The 17,613-nt window shown below is 38.8% G+C and overlaps 1 protein-coding gene across 1 annotated transcript in view; it reads left to right on the forward strand.

Moving 5' to 3' along the window:
- The first annotated feature begins 5,840 nt into the window (after positions 1 to 5,840).
- Positions 5,841 to 17,613, forward strand: part of PAK5 (p21 (RAC1) activated kinase 5) — a 292,585-nt gene continuing 280,812 nt past the window's right edge. The window contains exon 1 of the mRNA XM_084776856.1: positions 5,841 to 6,174. The gene's annotated coding sequence lies outside the window, so the exon portion shown is untranslated. The remainder of the gene's footprint in view (positions 6,175 to 17,613) is intronic.

Below are 17,613 nucleotides of genomic sequence, written 5' to 3' on the forward strand. Positions count from 1 at the left end.
TTAAAAAAGAAAATTGAATCCTCAGTGTGTCCCGAGAACTAGTTTGTTTTTTGTTTTTGTTACTCAGAAATTTATTTATTTAGGTCATTACTTATATAATGCTGGAGAGTGGTACTCAGGACTTACTCATGGTAAGCAAGCTCTGTACCACATAGCTGTGTGTACACAGGCACCTATTTTTATAACCATCACCATTCTCCATCTTCAGGATTTCATAACCACCATAGGCTGAGGTTCTGTACTATTAAACCATAAATCTGCATTTCTGCTCTCAGCCTCCGGTAACCTTCAGTTGACTTTTTTGTCTCTATGCATTTGACTAGGTGTCTAGGTATCTCTTATGAGATGAATAATGGGATGCTTATATTGTATTTTTCTTACTTTGCTTAGTGGAATGCTTTCATGACTAATCATTGCTGTCACATGTATCATCAGAATCTCATGGGCCCATGTCCATTCATATTACATTTTGTGTATGCATGCATCTATTTGTGAACATTCATATATTTTCCACTTTTTAGCTGCTGCTACTATAAACACTAAACTCTACATAGTTACATCTCTACTTTCAGTGTCATTCATATACAACCCAAAAAAGAACTGCGAGATCCTAAAGTAATTCTGTTTAAGTTTTAAGGAAAAGTCCCACTACTTTCTATAAAAATGATGCAATTTAGGATTTCTACTACTATTGCATAGGCCTTCAATTTCTCCACATTATTTTACATAATATTCACAAATTATTCTTAATTTCCTTTCTGTTTAAATGAAGAGGATAATGGATTTTAGTTATATTGTTTTGAAATTTTGGGTAGTGACCTTGAGTATCACTCTAGGTGCTTATTGATGTATGTATGTCTTCTTTGGAAAAATCTCATTTTCTGTCCATTTTGAATGAGTTTTTATGTTGCTGTCTTTTAGGAGTTTTATATTGTCTGGATATAAATTTCTTCCTGAATATATAATATGTCTTCTATGTAGTTTCTTCCTTCTCTGTGAGTAGCCTTTTTTTTTTTTTTACCATGGATTGTGCTCTTTGTATAGAAAATTTCCATTTCAATGTACTTAAGTTTAGCCAAAAAATTTTTTTGTAGCCAATTCTTTTGGTGCTACATTCAAGAAATCATTGCTAAATCCATCATGAAGATTTTCTCTTGTGTTCTTAAATATGTTTTCTACCTTTTGTTCACCTCTTTGTGTCTTCTATATACTATAGGGTCTAACTTGATTCCTTTGCATGTGGTGTTTGGTTTTCCCCAGCATGACCTGATACAAAGATGGCTTTTTCCTCATCAATGGTTTTGGTACTTTTGTTGACCATCATCCGACATATACACGAGTGTTGATTTCTGGACTCTCTTCCATTGGTCTAGATACTCTTTTTTATGGTCTCACTTAGTGGTTTTTTCACTGGAGTTTCATAAGTCTTGAAGTCAGAAAAAGTAGGTGTCCCAACCTTGCTATTATTTTCTAGATTGTCTTTGCTATTTGGGAGCCCCTCAAAGTCCATACACAATTTTGGATAGTTTTTCTATAGCTGCAAAAACATTAGATTTTCTAAGGATTTTCATAGGAATTGTAGTGTGCTTTGGGTTGTCCTAACATTGTCTTCTGACCCATGAACATGAATGTCTTTATATTTGTTAATGGCTCTAGTCTAAATATCTTATTCTTGAAGCTATATTAAGGTAATTATTTTTAAAGTTTTTTAGGTTTCTCATAGTCAATATGAGCATAGTTGCTCATAGTCAGTATAACTGACTTCTATGGGCTAATTTTATATCCTACACCTTTTATTTTTATTAATTTTATTTATTTATTAATAAAAATTTATTAATTTTAAGATGTATATACATGTGTGTGTACATTTGAGGATTTTCTATATAGAAGATCACATTTCTGAAAACAAAGATAAATTTGCTTCTCTATTTCAATTTTGGATACTCTCATCCTCCTGATTGTCCACATAGATTTTCTTTAAAGTAGAGATGATGTTTTTATTTCTGTCCTGACCCCCTGAACATACTCTTAGTTATAGGAGGTTCAAGCTTTTCTTTGTCCATGCACATCTAATTGGTAAAGCAGCACAATGAAGAAATAGTGTTCTTCCTCCTCGAATGGCTTCTCTAAGCTGTTAATAGTAAGTTGTTCATCTTTGTATGAATCTATTTCTAGGTTCTTTATTTTTGGCTCTAAGTGTCTCGCATGTTTTTTTTCCAACTAAGAAAACTGCAAATTTCAATACTGTTTGGATATTCTAGAACCTGTACCCTTCCAAATACATTTGAGATAAACTTGCTAATGCTTTTACCAAAAATTAATTTGAACACATATAGAAATGTCACAGAAAATGTAACTTCATTTAGTGTAAAAATGTATACTTTTTTGCTATGCTGAGCTTTCATGAAGACAATCTCTATGTATTGGGTCTTTGATTTTACTTGCATGTTGTGATTTAAGGATACAAGCCCTACACCATTTTATTAAATATGAGTCTAAATATTTTATTGCTTTTGTTATTGTTTCACATTTAATTTTCTAAATGTACATGCTTTATATCTAGAGATACAGCTAATTTTTTGGAATCTTACAGAACTCACATTTTCATTCTGGGAGCTGTCATGTAGCTTCCTTGTTGTTTTTCATGAGCACAACCAGTTGGCTGCACCTAATGAGAATGTTATTTATTCCTTTGCAACTCAGGGTCTTTTATTTACTTTTCTGGTCTAATAACAGATGCTACAATTTCTAGTAACATATTGAAAGAGGTTGATAAGTCTAATCTTGCCTTTCCACAACTTAAGAGGAAAATATTTTTACTTTCTTCATTAAGTTGGAAGTTTGCTAGAGTTCTTTTTGTAGATGCCCTTTATAAAGGATGCAATGCCTCTGTCTTCCAAATGTGCTCAAAGTTTTAGGCAAAAGCTCTTACAGTCCCTTCTACACTTTGCAGGGAGGATGCACTAAGTCACTCCGTAGCCCAGGCACATCTTAAGTCCATGATTCTCCTGTCTCAGCCTCCTGAGTAGCTGCGATCACAGGCCTATAGTGTGATACTCAGCCCTCCCTCACACCTCTCAGGAATATTTGCTTGTAGGTTTATAAGATATATTGTTTAGAGGAACTTCTCTACTACTGACTTATTTGGTTTTGGTATCAGCGCGATTGTAGCCTCATAAAATGAGTTTAGCTGTGTGTTCTCCTCTTGCTTCCTGGGAAAAAAAATCTGTGAAACTAATTCTTCTTGCAGTGCTTGGTGCATTTCTCTAGTGAAACCATCTAAGCCTGGTGATTTCCTTTGAAACATCTTTTTATTTATTTATTTATTTATTTATTTACAATTCAGTAGTTCCATAGCTGCTCACAATTACCTTATTATAGTAATTCAAAATTACATTGTTACTCACATTATATAGTTCACTTTGGTAGGTGAACTGGTACTAAAAACAAATAAACTACATCTCAATAAACTGTTTCCTGGCTTTTGCATCTACACAAGTCCACATAGGAGAAAGTAAAGAATAGAAAATATTATAACAGTGACCATGGGGCAACAATAAGGTGAGTGAGAAGAGAGTTAGGCCACTTGAATAATTTTAAGCATTGATGAATTTATTGGCTTTATTCATAGGAATGGAAAAACAGAATTTGATTGGCCCAGACATATCTCCCTTACACTTAGGAACATCAATGGAGAAGAGAGACCATCCATTATATGATTCTTTTTGTTTTTGTTTTAAGATTTTTATTAATGTGTGTGTATGTGTGTCTGTGCCAGAGAAGGGTATGGGATCCCCTGGACTTGGAGTCATATGCTGCTGGGACCCACCCTATATAGCTGTTACTAAACCTGGGACCACAGGGTGAGTAACATGTATTCTTTTTTTTTTTTCCTTATTGACTTATTCATTCATATTACATCCTGACTGTAGCCTCCTCTCTCCTCTCAGCCACTCCCTTTGAACACCCCTCCCCCTACTCTCCCCTCTCCTTCTTAGAGAAAGGGGAGGTACCCCATGTGTAGCCACTGGCTCTGGCACATTGTTACTGCTTGCAGCACTAGGTTCATCCTCTCCTACTGAGGCTAGAGAAGGCAGCCCAGTTAAGGGGAAAGATTAAAAGGGAGGCATCAGAGTCAGAGAGGGCCCCCACTCCAGTTGTTGGGGGATGCAGATGAAGACCAAGTTGCACATCTGCTACATATGTGCAGGGGACCTAGGACCAGTCCATGCATGCTCTTTGATAAAACGTATTCTTTTGTTTGTTCTTTTTTTTGCTGTTATTGTTCGGTTTTGTTTTGTTTTGTATTGTTTTCAAGATAGGATTTCTCTGTGTAATAGCTGTAGCTGTCCTGGGACTCTCTTTGTAGACCAGTCTGGCCTTGAACTCACAGAGATCTGCTTGCCTCTGCCTCCTGAATGCTGGGATTAAAGGCGTGTGCCACCATGCCCGGCTTGCAACATGTATTCTTAATGTCTGTGGCATCTCTTCAGTATCAGCCCCTGCCATGATTCTGTTTTGACATGGAAGTTACTGCAGCGACGGTACTGTGTGAACTGACCAGAAGTCATGGGTGTGGGTGATGATAAATGTCTACTATTCACTAGCAAACTGTCTTCAGTTATTGAGAATACTAGTGCACTAAGAGATAAATGTCCCTGTTATTTAATTTATTGTTCAGTTATAGATCAGATACCATATGCTCGTAGGGGTACCTTAGGTACAGCTGAGGATGGAGAGGGATGTGACTCCCTCAATTCCAAGATTAGTCTCATGGTTTTTTTTGGTTTTTGGTTTTTTGTTTTGTTTTGTTTTTTGTTTGTTTTTGTCAATCTTTTTCAGTTTCACATAGTTATTGAATACTTCCGATAATACCCATACCTTCAAAGTCTTGGGAGGGGACTTGATGTGGAACAGGGTGAGGTTCCAGTTGAACTAGAAGTTATCCTTGTTAACTTTATCACAAACTTCGTCTAGCAAAAAAAAAAAAAAAAAAAAAAAAAAAAAAAAAAAAAAAGCTCGTGGTCGTTTGCTCCCAAAAGACCAGTCAAGTCTCAACTACCCAGCCCAGCCCAGCCTTGACATTATATCGAACCACTCAGGTTTCCTCCCAGCTCAGGAAAGGCAGGCAGGCAGTCAAGGCAGACTGATTCAGGCTTGAATGGGACCACAGGTCAACAACAGGTTAAGTGAGCCTGAGTTTCCCAGCCTAGAATATCAAAGTGATTGTGAATTGGTTCAAAAGCCCATCTCCTGAGATCTTAATTCTAGATCAAAATAATGGCTTTATGCTGTGCGTTTAATGCCTGCCCTATAGAGCTTCTTTCCAGGAAAGGCATGGCATCCCCAGGGACACCCTCACTTGAATTGCTGCTGCTGTCCAAAGCTGAAGGGTAATTCCTTCAGCTCAAAAGTCCATTGCTGATTAAAGGACATGACCAGTTAGAGGTTAAAAAGGATGGTTCTGGATCCTTGCACCTAGTGACCTTTCAGAGGGGCAACTGCATAGCACCAAACATCTACTGGGAAGTTGTTTTGGCTTGCGGAATCTCAGGTTCAGCCAGTAGAATCCAAATCTGCATTTTAATTCATAGGCTCATTAAAGTTTGCGAAGCACGGGACCAGGTGATGGCAAAGAGGCTAGCTAGCATCCTGATGTAGCGCATCTCTGCAAAGGTCCTACCAAAAATTTGGACGAAGTGGGATGTGCAGGGAGGGTTATGCGGGAGTAGCCCGCAGGGGGGATGGTAGAAGGAAAGTGTGATCTGATTGGCTGTTTTCTCCAGCTCCAGCTTGTAGACACTCCCTCTACACGCCCCCTTTTCACCCGCCCCCCGCCCCCCTCAGTTGCTACAGCTTTCCTACAGCCGGCTGTTCCGAAAACCTGGAGCAGCAGAAGTGGTCTCTCAGCGGACAGTCCTCCTAGGGGCGAAGGCAAGCGGCTTGGGCATGCTCAGTAGCTGGGAGAGGTTTGGGAGGAGAGTAGAAAGCGTTGGCTCTGCCCCCACCTCCTCCGTTAGCCCCCGCCCCCCTTGCCCCTACCCAGCCGTAGTAGTTCCCCAGCGTGCACCCAGGGAGAGCAGGAACATGGCGCTCGGAGCGATATAACAGATGTAGCAGCAGCGGAGAAGCAGACGAGGCACCGCGGCTTCGCTGCTGACAGACAGCCACCAGGTAGGCAGGCGCACCGGGCAGGTCGGCTTGCTGGGGTAGTGGCTCCAGAAGGGGCGCTTGCCAAGATGCGCACGGCTGCTACGCCGGGCATCTGGCTTTGCCTGGAGAGGATGCGAAAGGAGACCTCTATGACAGCACAATTGATTGTGCATCTCCTAGGAGATGCTAAAGGCTAGGGACCTCCTAGGATGGGCAAGGGATCCGGGGTCCGCCCACTCCCCAACCCCCCAACTCATGCGATATCATCCATCCTGGGCTCTTCACCGGTCAAATAAAGGATAGCGCCTTTATGCTGGGGTGGAGGGCGTAGGAGATTACCCTGGTTGCTAGCTCTAGGAGTCTGCTGGTACCCCGACAGGCTAGCAAGCCCAGCAGCAGTTCTTTGTGTATGCACTCGCGCACGCCCTGCCGGTGGTTAAGACAGTGCCTGCTGCTCTCAGGGTGTGCTGAATGCATTGCCAGGGCAGGGTTCCCATATGGTTTTTGTCTTTTAGCAGGTGTGGATCACAAGATGCTGTAGCAGAGCGTTTATGAGACTGCGTTTTCCTTTGTTGTTTGTCTCTCTTCGCTTGGTGGGTTGCAATGGATTGGGAGAGAACTTCTTCTGCCTATGGGCAGTGGTGGGAAGAATGTGGTGGAGAGGAACTCGGGCTTCCAAACTCTGGTTAAAATTGTGTGCAATGTCAGTCAGTGTCCTAGAGGATAAACTTGGAAAGTCTCAGGACTGTCAGTGTCCAGTTTGGAGCACGAGTGTGAGCATCCTTTTTTGAAACCATGTGTATCTGGAGTTTTCCATTGTGATAGGGTAGAAGTTAATTTGCCAGCATTCATAGCTCAGTTAAGTGAACCCTAGCCTTGTGCATGGCTATCTGAAGAGATCTTTTAAAGATGAGAGCAATAAAGGAAGAAGCCAGAAGAAAGTGTCATGGTTAATAGTTGATGACAGCTTGGAAAACTGGGTATGCTTGGGGAAGTGCAGAGACCTGGCCAGAGGGTCTTGCATACTTCACAAAAAAAAAAAAACATCAGTGAACCTCTTGCGGGATTTGGTGGCTCAGGGCAGCTTCTTTAACCTGAGTCCAGATGGATATGGTACTCACTGTAGAAGCGCCAGGCTTCCTGAAGTTGACATTCTACAAGAACAGATGTGACACCTTACATTTGTATCTGTTATGATTAGCAGCATAGCCCACTGAGAGGGTGGAGAGGTAAATTTAGAACATGCCTTCATTTCCTGTTTTATCATGTAAGGCTGGGCATCTGTCTGGGAATATGAAGTTTAGATACTTTCCTCTGCACTTAACACTATTTATTCTTATGATCTCCTTAGGTGGCAAGAATGAGTCAGTACCGTGATAATGAAACAGAGAATGCAAGAGGGAAATGCATTTAAGTAAATTAAAGCTGCAAATGTCCAATCTGATAACACCTAACTTTGAATAGACTCGTGCAAAGCAGGATCTCTAATGAAAGCATTAGAAGCGGATGGCAAGTTCACTGGAAATACTTGCATTAGAATAAACTTTGAGTTCCTCTGTGGATATTACATTGACTTTACTAAGTCCTTGCGATTTATCATTTAATTAACAAATATGGTTTTAGATTGTAGGCACTGAAAACCAACGTTGTCAGTGTCTCCTACATCTCAGAGTTTTCTGAAGTGGACAGGTACCAGAGACAGGAGTTCTGGGATACAGGGTCACTTTCATGATGAGATAAAGTTAAACTTGAACTCGGTTCTCCCATATTTATCTTTGGGATTTCGTACAAGCAATTTAATTTCTTTATCAGCAACACAGGCTTGTGCGTAGCAAAGCCCACATAAGTGGGTAAACGTGGCTATTAGTAATCGTATAAAGCACCTGGACACAGTGAAAAATCTTTTGAGAAGTATATGTGTGTGTTTGGAGTCCATATTCCAATATATGCGTCTATGTATCATATGTCTATATGATACAAATTTAGGAAGGGAAAGAGGATGAACCTGGGAGGATTTAGGCAGAGGAATGGGGAGTGAATAAGACCAAAATCAGATTCAAACATATGCTTTCACTGAGATACTCTAAATTGTTTTTTTCTCTTAGCACTGACATAGCCATACATGCCAAACTGCTTAAAGTAGGGGAAATGTATTGTAGTACAGATCTGTACATTTTAGGTCTAACATCATAGTGTTACCAGGGCAATCCTCTGGCGCTTTTGGGAGAAAGCGCTTCTCAAAGTCTCAGGCATTCCTCACCTCTGACCACATAATTCTGTTTCTACATCATCACGTGGCCTCCTCTCTGTGGCTGTTCCTGCGTCCAGGTTTCTGTCTTTACTCAAGGAGACTGTCCCTATAACATTTAGAGCCCACTCTAGCCATGCCTTAATTCAGTTACATCTGCAAAGATCTCAGTTCCAAATTGGGTCACATGGACATGTTCCGGACTGTGATGAATTTGGGGAGGCAAGATTTAACTTAGTTTCTACTAAGTGTGTAATAACAGTGACAGCACTGATACTATGCCAGCAAATTTCAGAATATAAGGAATGGTGTGAGCTCAGAAACCACTTCAGAGGATATTTAATGTAACTAACTTGTCTGAGTTCTGTGTTCCCAAGTGTGATAGCGAAGAGCAGAATCACAGACACCTCACTTGGATGTGACATGGAAAGTGAAAAAAAAAAAAACTGGGACTCAGATCTTCTATAGATGGCCCCCAAAGGGTTTAAGTCTTCTCCCTTTTGGCTGTACTACCAAGACAATGCAGAACAATAACAGTAAAAAAAAAAAAAAGCAATATATATATCCCACCTTTTTTCTTTTAAAAAATGTTTCTTTTTAATTTTTAGAAATGTATTTTATGAGGTTATTTTTTGAGAATTTCTTACATTCATACAATGTATTTTGGTCTTATACACTCCCCATTCCTCTGCCTAAGTCTCCCCAGGTTCATCATCTTTCCACACCTATATTTGTATAATGTGCCTGTATGTATGTATGTATGTATGTACGCATGCATGTATGTATGTATGGTGTGTCTGTGGGGGGAGGGGAGGGTGGGTGCTTGTGCATGCCATAGCACATGTGAAGATGTCAGAGGCCAACTAATAAGAATAGCTTTTCTCCTTCCACAATGTGTGCTCTGAGGACTGATTTCAGGTCATTAGGCCTGGTGGCAAGCATCTTTACCTCCTGAGTTATCTCAATTGCTCATAGCTTTCTTTCTTTTTCTTTTTTTAATGTCTTTTTCTTTCTTTCTTGGGGGGATGATTTAGATTTCTTTTTAATATTCTCTCTAGTTCTTTGAGAATTTCATGCACTGTATTTTGATTATCATCACTCCTCCCCCAACCCCTCCCAGATCCAAACCCCATTGCATTCCCACCAAATATTTTTGTCTTAAAAAGTTTTAAGACACACACACACACACACACACACACACACACACACACACACACACACACACACACACACACTGGGCTTACTCTATAACAGGGTAATACTGCCCCTACTAGGTACCATAGAGTAACAAAAAGCCCTATACCAGTTATTGCTATTAGAGTTGCTGGCAGTTACGTCCCTTAGATTCTCCAAATCTCACAGCTTTTCTTTTCATTTTGGTAAATGGTATACAGTCTATGAAGATGATTTAGGCAGACTAGCAGGAGTCACCCTTGTTACCTTCCTTTCCTTTGCCCTGAACACCTCAAAGTGCCGCATAGCCTTCCAGATTTAAGCTTTGATATCTTTTTCTAAAACAGGAGTTGCCACCTCTGACACTACTATAAAACTCCATATTCTTTTCCTTAGGTCATGAGTACAACTTCCCAAAATACTCTAGTTGATTGGTTATCCTTAAAGCTGTTACAGAACATAGGATCTTATTAGTTCCTTGCATAAAATGCTACCCAAACATTTGTTAACAGTTTCCATACTGTTAGATATGGACGTATCGTCCTTGTCTAGCCTGGTTATGGGCATCTTGCTGCTGTCACACTGACCTGCTGTCCTGAAGGCCCAAAATCCTTTTTGTTTCATCTTTCCAGTCCAATCTACTTGAATTCATCATCCTAGCTCTCTCATTACTCTTTTTTCCTTATCTTTGATAATATTTTTTATCACAGGTTATGCTTACTTTCCTGGTCTTTTAATGCCTTTGACCTTTGTAATGTACATTGATTTTGTTTCTTGTATGCAGAAGTTGCTTAATCTGTGTCTGATGAATGAGTGTCATAGCATTTTTCTGTGCCAATTTGAAGACATTATTCTCTAGAAACTGTTTTTCTTACTAGCATGAAAAGAGCAATTTAGAACCTTTTTCTAACTTCAAAAGAGGCGTATTCTTGGCTTTAACAAATGCGTCTTCTAAGATTCAGTTTTGGACTTGCTAGCAGCTAACTAACTGGATCAGTATTTTCTGGCAACCGAGACTACTGTGAAAATATATCAACAAATGTTCTGCGAGTATGTGTCGCATAGGTGAGACCGTCAAGCTCAGTCTCAGACAACAGCAAACTAGATCTTCAGCCTTCCAGAAACTAGTAGATAATCATGTTATATGACAATAATTTACCTAATAACTGATCCAGGATTGTGAGCCAAGCTCTCTTAAGACCCTCCTCAGAATCATCTTTTCAAAAACAATGGGACTACACGTATCACTAGTGTACTGACGATTTGGTAAAATCCAACATTATGGATATTTTCAAGATAAGAAATGTATGCTCAGTGAAATTTTTTTTCCTTTTATAGAGGAATGCGCCATTTCTAAACCCATCAACATGAGCTTTGTTTTTTATTTTTAAACCATTCTGACCATTGTTGTTGGCATTAATATAAGAGAGAAACTGAATTTTTATTTGAGAGCAAGTTTCTGGTATATGCTTTTGTTGATTAGTTTGTCTTACCTAATTAAAGGAATGACCATTCATTTGGTTGGAGAAGATTATATTCTTGAAAGAAGCCAGCACAGTCCAATGTGAGAATCCACCATACTCTTTTGATTTCTAGAGTAGCTGTAGATTCACATCCTTTTTTGATCCTTTAAAAAAGATATTCTACAAAATAATGAAATATCATTTAACGGATATGCTTAAATGGAAATTTTCATGCAAGAAGCCTAAAATGACCAGGTGTCTTAACTTTTAGTTACATGTAATTGGGCCAGAGTTGAAGAAATTAAAACCCAAGGAGCTAATTAAGAGACCTAAGTAATGTGATTGGTTATAAAATACATGTTCAAAAGTGAAAGGCTACCCCAGATACCAGCACTTTTTGACAGAAACATATTCATGAAATTGTGAGTATATAAATATCTGGAGAAAATAGGAATTGTGAATAGATAGATTACCTAGAATTAAAAAGAATATGTAAACACTTATGCAGAAAGCTATGAAAATTTCCACAAGATGTTTAAGACTAAGAAACAAGAAAACAGAAAGCCATACTTTATTCATGTTCAGACACATAAACATTATGAAATAGTTATTGTTCCCCAAATCTATTATATAGGTTTTTTTTTTGCAGGAGAATTGACAGAATACAAGAAAATGGTGCAGAGCGAATAACCACATAAAAATAGAAAATAATTAGATAAAAAGTGGTGGCTGGGGCTTGTGGACTGGGGAGGGTGAAGGAGGGACATAGCTACAAGGAGACTAAAGGTAGGTGAGAGTACATAGAAGCTGTGCGTGCGTGTGCGTGTGCATGTGCGTGCGTGTGCGTGTGCGTGTGTGTGTATGTTAAAGTGAGGATAGTAAACGTGCTTGAAGGCCATGACCACTGCAGGTGGGTGTATGCAGCATGGGCATAGAGATGGATGTGGTCGTTTTCTCTCGATTGAAATAAAGTTAAATCTAAGCATCAAACTCAAGCATGACAACAGCATGGTGCTATTGAAGTAAATGATAAATGCATGAGTGAAAAAGAATAACCTGGACATAGGCTCAAACCACTTTCAGAAGAAAAAGTGGAGAAAGCACTAAAACAACAACAACAAGACTGTGTGGCAAAAACTTCAAGGCAACAGGCTGCATCTGCAGAAAGCATTGCGCTAAACCCCTCTGCTTGCAGGATTCTCCAAGGTAAATTCCAACTATATTGGAAAGTATATAGGGAAGTTGCAAAGCTACAAGAAAATACAAAATTAACCTGATGTGAAGGAGTTCTTAAATATCAAATCACTGAGAAGAATCACAAAACAAAATATGGAGTTGAGTATGTTATGTATTTATACAAATATATACATTTAAAAGTGGAACTTAAAAATATGGAGTAAAGCCGGGCAGTGGTGGCGCACGCCTTTAATCCTAGCACTCGGGAGGCAGAGGCAGGTGGATCGTTGTGAGTTTAAGGCCAGCCTGGTCTACAAAGCGAGCCCAGGACAGTCAAGATAACATAGAGAAACCCTGCTCGAAAAACCAAAATAAATAAATAAATAAATAAATAAATAAATAAATAAATATGTCCCCTGGAAGGGGAGACCTGGTGGCACTCAGAGGAAGGACAGCAGGTTACCAAGAAGAGACTTGATACCCTATGAACATATACAGGGGGAGGTAATCCCCCTCAGGAACAGTCATAGGGGAGGGGAATAAGGGGAAAATGGGAGAGAGGGAAGAATGGGAGGATACAAGGGATGGGATAACCATTGAGATGTAACAAGAATAAATTAATAATATATACATATCTATAGTAATAGTGGCACCAACCATGATAGTTATTATAATATTACGCTAAAGAACTATTTAAAAAATTCTAAATAATTAACATCACTTTTGTTGTCCAAACATGTTAACAAATGATTCAAAATAAAGACATATAGAAGACAAGTGGAATTATCTATTGTATCTTCTCACTACTAGTAATAGAATTGCAAATGAAAGTGAGATGTCTATTTATTATTGAAATTGTAAAAAGTAACAATACTGACAACGAAGCATTGCCCAAGATATCCTCATTGCTCACAGTAGGGAGGTTACATAATGCCTTCTGAGAAATGAGTGTGAAAAATCTGACAAATGCTTTTCAAAATGTATATTATTTGAAAGAAACTTTCTTATTTTAATTTGTATTTGTATTACTAAACATTTTTTTTTACTAAAATCTTTACTAAAATGTTGCCAGATAATACCAGCAACATTTTTTTGTAGAAAATTGTTCATTGGGATGTATATTAAAAATTGGAAGAGCATACATAATTAAATGAGATAGAATGTGGTCATTATGAGGAGTATGAAATGACAGAATTGTAAGTGGAATGCTCAGGTAACTCTACTGCATGTAATAAATGAAAATACTTTGTGACACTGCATCACATAAGTATATAAAAACACTGAAATAAAACAGAAAGGCACTCTCTGGTCGGTAGAAATGTGGCTTTTTTTTCTCTTTAAATACCTTTCTGAAATTTTCAGAAACATAAAATAACCCACCATTTTGCAAATGTGATGATGATGCACACAGAGGTTGTGATTATTAGCGTTCAGAGCATCCATTGATTATCTGTTGTGTCAGGAACTCTGCCAGGTGTATCAGCAATGGCTCTAAGTTTTCATGTGAATCAAAGAAACCACCTTCCTCAAGTAAAAGGAATCCATTAGAACAATATGAAAGGTCTCAAAAAAAATTGGCAGGAGTGCCAAGCAAGATGGCTCTGTGAGACAAAAGGCACTTTCTGCCAATATCTATGACCCGTGTTTGATCCCCTTGACCCAGTGAGCCCACATGATGAATGACGAGAACTGATTCCAGCAAGTTGCTCTCTGACCTCCACACACACACCAAGGCATATTGTAAACCCGCATAGTACATAAATAAATTTAATTACAACAGCCCTGCCTTGCCAGGAATGCCAGAGCTAATTCCCCAAACCAAATACACACAGAGACCATCATAGATACGAAAGTACCCAATCAGCTCCAGACTCAAGACACCTGTATCAAGAACTTGGAATTGAACACCGTCCCTCTGGAAAGAGCAGCAAGCCCTCTTTGCCACTGAACTATCTCTCCAGCCCCAACAATGATGTTTTATAATTCTTTATAAACTCTTTCCTGAGAAGCAATGGTTTGTAAATAGAAGGGACAAAAATAAAGCAATTATTCTCTCACTGTACTAAAAATGACTCTCACTGTACAGAAAAAGTAACTTTTAATTATCTCTGGTTACCAAAGGTAACAAAGGTTTGTTCCTCCACACTCTCTGGATCTGTCAGCAACATCTTCTGTGTCACTGAAGAGCCTATGTTTTACCTGCAGTCTGTGGTCCCATCTGTGGCCTTGCTCTTTGTATCTAGGACCTTGACTTCTCTATTCCTCTTCATCATAACAGGGCTAGACAAAAGCTTATCAGAGGGATGAATGAAATTGGGCATAAAAGCACGTGTCCTCGTGAAGGTGCCAGGGGGCAGAGGCAAGGGATGGGGCCTGATTCTTTGTCTTTGAATTCAACCCTGATTTCCAAGTTGTCAGAAAGGCAAACAGAATTAACTACTCATGCAAAGGTATAAAGATTACGTGAAAATCAGAAAGACATTTCTGTGATTACAGATAACATACTGAACAAGATGGAAACAACCATCAAAACATGTTCCCCATGCACACTAGTTAGTAATAAGAATGCTGTCAACTAAGTCATTCAAGGCCAACTGTACTGCAGTTATACAGTATAGAGAAGAGCCAAACTGGATTGTTTGCATCCAAATTCCATAAATGCATGGCAACAAAAGCTCAGAAGATACGCACAGCAGTTTTGTATAGTGCCTGGAACATTCAGGAAATGAACCTTTACCTGATTAACAGATCTATGTGGACTCTTCAATGTCCACAAATCCTCAGGTTCAGCATTTCTGCTCCTTTGGATTTTCTAATAAAAAGATCAAGTAAAGGCATAGCTACCCTGCTGTGTTTACTGTTAGGATTAACTTTACAAGAAAAATGAAAAAATTGCTATCTTGTTCCTTGTTTAAGAAATTAATTTTACATAGAATTAACAAAATTGATCTGTTGTGGGAACCTATGTACTAGTTTTCAATGGAATTGACATCCCTGCCTCCATTGGCAGTAAAAATTCACTGTTTTTCCTTCAAAGTCATATGCTATATATCTCTTTTCTTCCCATGTCTCATTCTCCCAATTAATCAGAATTCATGCAAGCAATATTGTGGTGGATTTAAACATGTTTTTATTTTGATACCAAGTGTGGGATGTGAAACAGACTTGTGTGAGCGTGTGCGGTGTTTGCCTGTTGGAAGCCGACTTGTGAGAGAACACATGGTGTTTGTCCACTAGAAGAGGAACTACCTCTTGTGGGGACATGGTCTTTGCTACTGACAAACATCATAGTACAGATTCTATGAGAATATCTATATCTATATCTATATCTATATCTATATCTATATCTATATCTAATCTATATCTATATGAGCCTAAAACCAGAGGCTTGCTTTCTGGTCTTGGTATCATTTCCTATCCTTTGGCTGTTCATCGCTCCACTTTGAGACACTTCTCGAAAGAGATTCTCCAGAGAATGCTTCGAGGTTCTGGGTTCTGGCTGTTGTTCCAGGTTCTGGCTGCTGAGGTTGCACTCACCTTTGCTGAATTGCTGGCTCGCTGTTTAACTGGTCTGCTGAAATCATGACGATAAAGAGTAGAATCACTCCAAGGAACTGAGTCTAAAAAGTGCTATTTCTGTTCCCATTAACCTATTTTCTCTCCTATGTAAGGTAGATGGGTTGGAAGGGGAGTATATGTGTTAAAGAACCTGAAATAAAGTAGGTTTGAAAAACTTCAATGTCTACAGGCGGAACCCACAATGGGGCGCCAATTGCTGAAGTTATTTTTATGGAATACTGTTTGTTTCTCTTAGTTTATTTCTTAACCTGGCTATCACACAGATAATTGAGATTCTTTTATAATACAAGGCTTCACAACACAATCTTGGAGCAGTTTTGGTCTGTTCTTAGCCCTCTATGCTATTTCTGTCTTACTCCCAGCAAACTTACCAGTGATGCTTGCACTTTGTAGCTCACCGTGTCTCCAGCTCCTTACTCCTGATCTTGCACCTCTCCCCATGGCTGAATTCTCTTCTAACCCATCCTGCCCTATTCTTTCCTTACTCATTGATTGGCTGTAAGCTGCTTTATTGACGTAACAGGATAACTGGGGAGCAGAGTTAACACAACATTTAGAAAGGAAATCAGAATTTAAGCTACACAATAACCTCATGCCTACACGACATTGGGTCTATGATAAATTCAAAGGCAGACCATGTGATGTGGAGGACTGGGAAAGGAAGAGAAAAACGGAACAAACCAACTTTTGTGCCAAATAAGACATCTCATAGACAATTATCAATTTCACTTTTCAGTTAAAATGCAGGGATTTGACACAATGTAGACACTCTTTAGCATTTCACTTAATGTCACATTGTATGTTCATGTCTAATGATGATCATTTAAGTTAAAAGATTAGGGAAAGGGACAAATCAGCTAACAGTTTTAAATCACTAGCTAGAACAGCAGTCTTACACAAAGACTAATATTTTAACTTCATTTGAATTTTACAGGTTCAGAGACAGTTTAACACAAGGATTCTCACTCCAACATAGAAACAGTTGTTACTTGAGTATGCTTTAGCATTGAAGAAGGAAGGGCTAAAGAAAAACATCTTATAGAAATAGTATGTAGGACATGTCTTGTCCAGGTAGTTTTTAGGACAATGTTATCCTAAAGGCTTTTAGATATATAGAAATAAGTACCAAATGAATTTTTCAATTATATTTGACCAGCAGCTAGTCACACCTCAAGTGAACAGTGCAACTGTCCTTACATTTTTGGGTCTGTATTTGTGGATTCAACTATCTATAGATTAAAAAAAATTGAAAATTATTGCACCCATGCTGATCAAGTAAATACAGCTTTCTTGTCACCTGTCTCTGAGTAATGTATTACAACAACTGTTAACGTTTACACTGTATTAAGTATTACATGTAATCTAGAGATTATTTTTAGTACCTGGGGGATATATATAGGTTACGTGCAAACATTACACACAAGACTTGAGCATCCACAGACTGTGTAGGGGATCCTGGAACAACCTGCAACGTGGTTTATTTAGCCTTTCATGAATGTTTGGAAGATAATGGCTACCTCCATGGTGTGTGCATCTCCTCACGAGTCTACCCTTCTTTCCTCTTACTACCCCACCCTCGTTCACTCTCATCATCTGAAGGTTTCTGCTTGTTTATCTTTTCCTCATTGTCAATCTCTCTTAGCCTTTGAGTTATATTTCTCTCTGGTTTTGTCATCATTTTACACTTGAAATGATCATTAAAGCCATCTGAGAACTATATACTCATTGAAACCAAATTATTGTATATGACCTGGCTGACCCCAAGATATTCACCACAATATGTTTTAAGTCTATTGAACTTCTGTCTTGCACTGGAATGAA

This window comes from Acomys minous (genome assembly GCF_964271855.1).
Source record: "Acomys minous genome assembly, chromosome: 3".
NCBI lineage: Eukaryota > Metazoa > Chordata > Mammalia > Rodentia > Muridae > Acomys > Acomys minous.